Below are 7230 nucleotides of genomic sequence, written 5' to 3'. Positions count from 1 at the left end.
ATGTGCCAGCGCATGTGCCTTGATAATGTTTGTCCCAAGTAAATTATTAGGGGGGTGATGCCAGACTCTTGCCCCCATTTTGGCTTAATAGTGGGACCTGGGAGCCTCAGATGCAGCCATGCATGCTGCCCCTGCCCTTCCCTATCCATTTCTGTGGTGTTTCATGACTTTCTGATGTTTCCTGGTGTTTGACAAGTCATCACCTATTCGGAGCATCTGTCCCATACAAAAATGCTGGAGTCGCCCATTGACTTCAATGGGGTTTGTTACTCGAAACGAGCTCTCGAGCATTACGAAAAGTGCAACTCGAGCAATGAGCACCCGAGCATTTTGGTGCTTGTTCATCTCTAATTACAGTATATCGTATTTCTGCAAGCAATCTATTAAGCCCTGCCGTAGATTGGGAAAAATACATGGCAGCCTCCAGAAAGCCTCAGGCTGTCATGACAGCTGAACAGCATCCTGCAATCTCATTGTGGGTTGGGGGTAGGGGGCATTCAGGACATATAAATGCCACTGTCAGAATTTATACTGGCATTTAAATAATTAATAGAGATGAGCGAGCATACTCGTCCGAGCTTGATGGTCGTTCGAGTATTAGGGTGCTCGAGATGCTCGTTACTCGAGAAGAGCACCACGCGGTACTCGTCTCGATGAAACGAGCACTGACCATTGAATTCAATGGAGCCGGCAATACAGCCGTCTCCATTGAAAGCAATGGGCTGCCGGCGAGCGCGGGATGAATTTTCGGGAAGGGCTTAAAAATATAAGCCCTTCCCTAAAATTCATCCAGAAATGTGTAAAAAGTAAAAAAAAAAATATACTCACCTTGTCCCGGCAGACGGAGCTCAGCCGCGGCCGGCCAGCAGTTCTCCTGAACTGCTGTGAGTAGTATTCAGCAGCCGGGGATTTAAAATCCCCGCCTGCTGAATGAGCTGCCTCTGATTGGTCACAGCCTCACCAATCAGAGGCAGCTGTCACTCACCCATTCATGAATTCATGAATGGGTGAGTGAGTGCTGCCTCTGATTGGCTCAGCGCAGGGACCAATCAGAGGCAGCTCATTCAGCTGGCGGGGATTTTAAATCTTCACCTGCTGAATACTACAGAAAGCAGTTCAGGAGAACTGCCGGCCAGACGCGGCTGAACTTCGGCTGCAGCGGAAAGGTGAGTATACTTTTTTTTTTACACATTTTAGGATGATTTTCAGGTAAGGTCTTATATTTTTAAGCCCTTCCCAAAAATTCATCCCGCGCTCGCCAGCAGCCCATTACTTTCAATGGAGCTGGCTATATTGCCGGCTCCATTGAATTCAATGGGCTAACATCGTTCTTCTCTGCCACAGCTGTTACAGCTGTGGCAGAGGAGAACGATCTTTATGCTGACAGTGCGGGGAGGGGGGGGGGTCTCACTCTTGCCACTGTTGTGGCTTAATAGTGAGACCTTGGAGCCCGAAATGCAGCCCTGCATGTTGCTCCTCGCCTGCCCCATCCATTTCTGTGTTTTCTACATGACTTTGGTGATTTGCTAAGATTTTCACAAATGAAAACCTTAGCGGAGCACCAGTCATATACAAAAATGCTCGAGTCGCCCATTGACTTCAATGGGGTTCGTTACTCAAAACGAACTCTTGAGCATCACTGAAAGTTTGACTCAAGTAACGAGCACTCGAGCATTTTGGTGCTCGCTCATCTCTAATAATTAACAACCATGATCAGAGATATCACCAATTGGCCTGCATGGAGCAGGCTTGGCTCCGTAGTCCTCTGCATACAATTCTAAAGCACTTCCCCATCACCAAAGGGTTAACTAGAATGGAGCACTGAAAAGTGAGTTCCTAGGTGAGTATTTTCTGGGTAAAAAAAAATTATTTACAGTATTTTGTATGTAACCTGGATGATGCAAGAAGGATATGATATATATATGGAAGTCAGACAGGTTGACATCCCGTGCCTAGTAACAAACTTACTTCAGTTTTTTGACACCTATAGATCCTTCCTCCACATATCCATTACTCCAGAAGATGACCAACCACTCTATGTGTAGTGAGCTGAACTTGTCACTACAAAAATAATTTATATAGTTTATTTAAATCTATGCATGTCCCTTTAATTTATGCTTGTTTTAAAAGGGATTTGATGGGAGGACCAACAACTTCCAATTAGGGGATTAACTGGGCCCCTGTCTGGCCTCTGATCTCTCTGCTCATGGGAAGTCCAAGAGTCTATAGATAATTACACACAGATTTTAGGAAAGTGTAGTCATACTTCTGCAGAGTGCTGTCACTGCATTGAGATGGTTCAGGTATTAAAGGGGTTGTCCCGCGGCAGCAAGTGGGTCTATACACTTCTGTATGGCCATAATAATGCACTTTGTAATGTACATTGTGCATTAATTATGAGCCATACAGAAGTTATAAGAAGTTTTATACTTACCAGCTCCGTTGCTAGCGTCCTCGTTCCCATGGAGCCGGCTAATTTTCACCCTCCGATGGCCAAATTAGCCGCGCTTGCGCAGTCCAGGTCTTCTCCTGTTCTCTATGGGGCTCCGTGTAGCTCTGTGTAGCTCCGCCCCGTCACATGCCGATTCCAGCCAATCAGGAGGCTGGAATCGGCAATGGACCGCACAGAAGAGCTGCGGTCCACGGAGGAAGAGGATCCCGGCGGCCATCTTCACCGGTAAGTATAGAAGTCACCGGAGCGCGGGGATTAAGGTAAGCGCTCCGGTAAGCTTTCTTTAGGTCCCTGCATCGGGGTTGTCTCGCGCCGAACGGGGGGGGGGGGGGGGTTGAAAAAAAAAACCCCGTTTCGGCGCGGGACAACCCCTTTAAGCAAGAGCCTGAAATGGTTAACTATAGGTTAATTTGCCCAGTACTGGGGTGAGGTAAAATCTGCCTGTCAACCAGCTTCTTTCCCATTGGCTGCTGACAGTTCTAACTCTCATTGGCCAGTCTGCCTGATAAGAACTACTCTAGGATTGTCTAGGAAACAGTGGGGTGGCAGTAAGAGGGAGCCCGTGATTGAAGGACAGAGAGCAAAGGGTTAGTTCTGCAGGGGATGGCAGTTAGTCGGTTTATGGTCAGTCAGTTTAAGGAAGATAGATCAGGATTAGAGATGAGCGAACGTGCTCGTCCGAGCTTAATACTCGTTCGAGTATTAGCGTGTTCGAGATGCTCGTTACTAAAGGCGAGCACCACGCGATGTTCGAGTTACTTTCACTTTCATCTCTGAGACGTTAGCGCGCTTTTCTGGCCAATAGAAAGACAGGGAAGGCATTACAACTTCCTCCTGTGATGTTCCAGCCCTATACCACCCCCCTGCAGTGAGTGGCTGGCGAGATCAGGTGTCACCCGAGTATATAAATCGGCCCCTCCCGCGGCTCGCCACAGATGCATTCTGACATAGCTCAGGGAAAGTGCTGCTGATGCTGGAGCTGCTGTAGGGAGAGTGTTAGGAGTGATTTTAGGCATCAAGAACCCCAACGGTCCTTCTTAGGGCCACATCTGACCGTGTGCAGTACTGTTGAGGTTGCTTTTTGCAGTGTTGCACTTTTTTTTTTTTTTTTTGTATATCGGCCGTGCAGAGCATTGCGTCCTCAGTCTGCAGTAATTTTACATAGTATAGGGCCAGTAGTGCTGAGGCAGGGACAGTGAAAAAGGTGAAAGACATATACTGTCTATATGGGCAGTGGGCTTTTCCCAAAAAATGTGGGACAAAAAAATCTATTTGGGCTGCCTGTGACTGTCCTGAGTGTACTGCGTCTCTGCTGGGGGTAGTAGTCCTAATTAATACGCAGCCAGCTAAGTGTTACAGCAGGCTTGCGCAAAATTCTTTCCGGGCTCTGCTGTGCGTTCCGTAAGCGAAGTCAGCCTCCAACCACAGGCCAATAAGCGGCACATTTAATTACAGCGTTCTGTTTCTGCACTACTGGTAATACACCATGCTGAGGGGTAGGGGTGGGCCTAGAGGACGTAGACGCAGGCGAGGACGTGGAGGCCCAAGTCAGGGTGTGGGCACAGTCCGAGCTCCTGATCCAGGTGTATCGCAGCCGACTGCTGCAGGATTAGGAGAGAGGCACGTTTCTGGTGTCCCAAGATTAATCTCACAATTAATGGGTCCACGCGGTAGACCTTTATTAGAAAATGAGCAGTGTGAGCAGGTCCTGTCGTGGATGGCAGAAAGTGCATCCAGCAATCTATCGACCACCCAGAGTTCTGCACCGTCCACTGCTGCAACTCTGAATCCTCTGGCTGCTGCTCCTCCTTCCTCCCAGCCTCCTCACTCCATTACAATGACACATTCTGAGGAGCAGGCAGACTCCCAGGAACTGTTCTCAGGCCCCTGCCCAGAATGGGCAGCAATGGTTCCTATCCCACTGGAGGAGTTTGTCGTGACCGATGCCCAACCTTTGGAAAGTTCCCGGGGTCCAGGGGATGAGGCTGGGGACTTCCGGCAACTGTCTCAAGAGCTTTCAGTGGGTGAGGAGGACGATGACGATGAGACACAGTTGTCTATCACTCAGGTAGTAGTAATTGGAGTAAGTCCGAGGGAGGAGCGCACAGAGGATTCGGAGGAAGAGCAGCAGGACGATGAGGTGACTGACCCCACCTGGTTTGCTAAGCCTACTGAGGACAGGTCTTCAGAAGGGGAGGCAAGTGCAGCAGCAGGGCATGTTGGAAGAGGCAGTGCGGTGGCCAGGGGTAGAGGCAGGGCCAGACCGAATAATCCACCAACTGTTTCCCAAAGCGCCCCCTCGCGCCATGCCACCCTGCAGAGGCCGAGGTGCTCAAAGGTCTGGCAGTTTTTCACTGAGAGTGCAGATGACCGACGAACAGTGGTGTGCAAACTTTGTCGCGCCAAGATCAGCCGGGGAGCCACCACCACCAGCATGCGCAGACATATGATGGCCAAGCACCCCACAAGGTGGGACGAAGGCCGTTCAACGCCTCCGGTTTGCACCACTGCCTCTCCCCCTGTGCCCCAACCTGCCACTGAGATCCAACCCCCCTCTCAGGACACAGGCACTACCGTCTCCTGGCCTGCACCCACACCCTCACCTCCGCTGTCCTCGGCCTCATCCAGCAATGTCTGTCAGCGCAGCATCCAGCCGTCGCTAGCGCAAGTGTTTGAGCGCAAGTGCAAGTACGCCGCCACGCACCCGCACGCTCAAGCGTTAAACGTGCACATAGCAAAATTGATCAGCCTGGAGATGCTGCCGTATAGGCTTGTGGAAACAGAGGCTTTCAAAAGCATGATGGCGGCGGCGGCCCCGCGCTACTTGGTTCCCAGTCGCCACTACTTTTCCCGATGTGCCGTCCCAGCCCTGCATGACCACGTCTCCCGCTACATTGTACGCGCCCTCACCAACGCGGTTACTGCCAAGGTCCACTTAACAACGGACACGTGGACAAGCACAAGCGGGCAGGGGCACTATATCTCCCTGACGGCACATTGGGTGAATTTAGTGGAGGCTGGGACCGAGTCAGAGCCTGGGACCGCTCACGTCCTACCCACCCCCAGAATTGCGTGCCCCAGCTCGGTGGTGGTATCTGCGGCGGTGTATGCTTCCTCCACTAAACCACCCTCCTCCTCCTACACAAGCTCTGTCTCGCAATCAAGATGTGTCAGCAGCAGCACGTCGCCAGCAGTCGGTGTCGCGCGGCGTGGCAGCACAGTGGTGGGCAAGCGTCAGCAGGCCGTGCTGAAACTACTCAGCTTAGTAGAGAAGAGGCACACGGCCCACGAACTGCTGCAGGGTCTGACAGAGCAGAGCGACCGCTGGCTTGCGCCGCTGAGCCTCCAACCGGGCATGGTCGTGTGTGACAACGGCCGTAACCTGGTGGCGGCTCTGCAGCTCGGCAGCCTCACACACGTGCCATGCCTGGCCCACGTCTTTAATTTGGTGGTTCAGCGCTTTCTGAAAAGCTACCCATGCTTGTCAGACCTGCTCGGAAAGGTGCGCCGGCTCTGCGCACATTTCCGAAAGTCCCACACGGACGCTGCCACCCTGCGCACCCTGCAACATCGGTTTAATCTGCCAGTGCACCGACTGCTGTGCGACGCGCCCACACGGTGGAACTCTACGCTCTACATGTTGGCCAGGCTCTATGAGCAGCGTAGAGCTATAGTGGAATACCAACTCCAACATGGGCGGTGCAGTGGGAGTCAGCCTCCTCAATTCTTTATAGAAGAGTGGGCCTGGTTGGCAGACATCTGCCAGGTCTTTCGAAACTTTGAGGAGTCTACCCAGATGGTGAGCGGCGATGCTGCAATCATTAGCGTCACCATTCCTCTGCTATGCCTCTTGAGAAGTTCCCTGCAAAGCATAAAGGCAGACGCTTTGCACTCGGAAACGGAGGCGGGGGAAGACAGTATGTCACTGGATAGTCAGAGCACCCTCCTGTCTATATCTCAGCGCGTTGAGGAGGAGGAGGTGGAGGAGAATGAGGAGGAGGGGGAAGAGACAGCTTGGCCCACTGCTGAGGGTACCCATGCTGCTTGCCTGTCATCCTTTCCGCGTGTATGGCCTGAGGAGGAGGAGGAGAAGGAGGAGGAGGAGGATCCTGAAAGTGATCTTCCTAGTGAGGACAGCCATGTGTTGCGTACAGGTACCCTGGCACACATGGCTGACTTCATGTTAGGATGCCTTTCTCGTGACCCTCGCGTTACACGCATTCTTTCCACTACGGATTACTGGGTGTACACACTGCTCGACCCACAGTATAAGGAGAACCTTTCCACTCTCATACCCGAAGAGGAAAGGGATTCGAGAGTGATGCTATACCACAGGACCCTGGCGGACAATCTGATGGTAAAATTGCTATCCGACAGCGCTAGTGGCAGAAGGCGCAGTTCCGAGGGCCAGGTAGCAGGGGAGGCGCGGAGATTAGGCAGCATGTACAGCACAGGAAGGGGAACACTCTCTAAGGCCTTTGACAGCTTTCTGGCTCCCCAGCAAGACTGTGTCACCGCTCCCCAGTCAAGGCTGAGTCGGCGGGAGCACTGTAAAAGGATGGTGAGGGAGTACGCAGCCAATCGCACGACCGTCCTCCGTGACGCCTCTGCCCCCTACAACTACTGGGTGTCGAAGCTGGACACGTGGCCTGAACTCGCGCTGTATGCCCTGGAGGTGCTTGCCTTGTCCTGCGGCTAGCGTCTTGTCAGAGAGGGTGTTTAGTGCGGCTGGGGGAATCATCACGGATAAGCGTACCCGCCTGTCAACCGACAGTGCC

This window comes from Eleutherodactylus coqui, chromosome 2 (genome assembly GCF_035609145.1).
Source record: "Eleutherodactylus coqui strain aEleCoq1 chromosome 2, aEleCoq1.hap1, whole genome shotgun sequence".
NCBI lineage: Eukaryota > Metazoa > Chordata > Amphibia > Anura > Eleutherodactylidae > Eleutherodactylus > Eleutherodactylus coqui.
Note: the sequence above shows the minus strand (reverse complement) of the source record.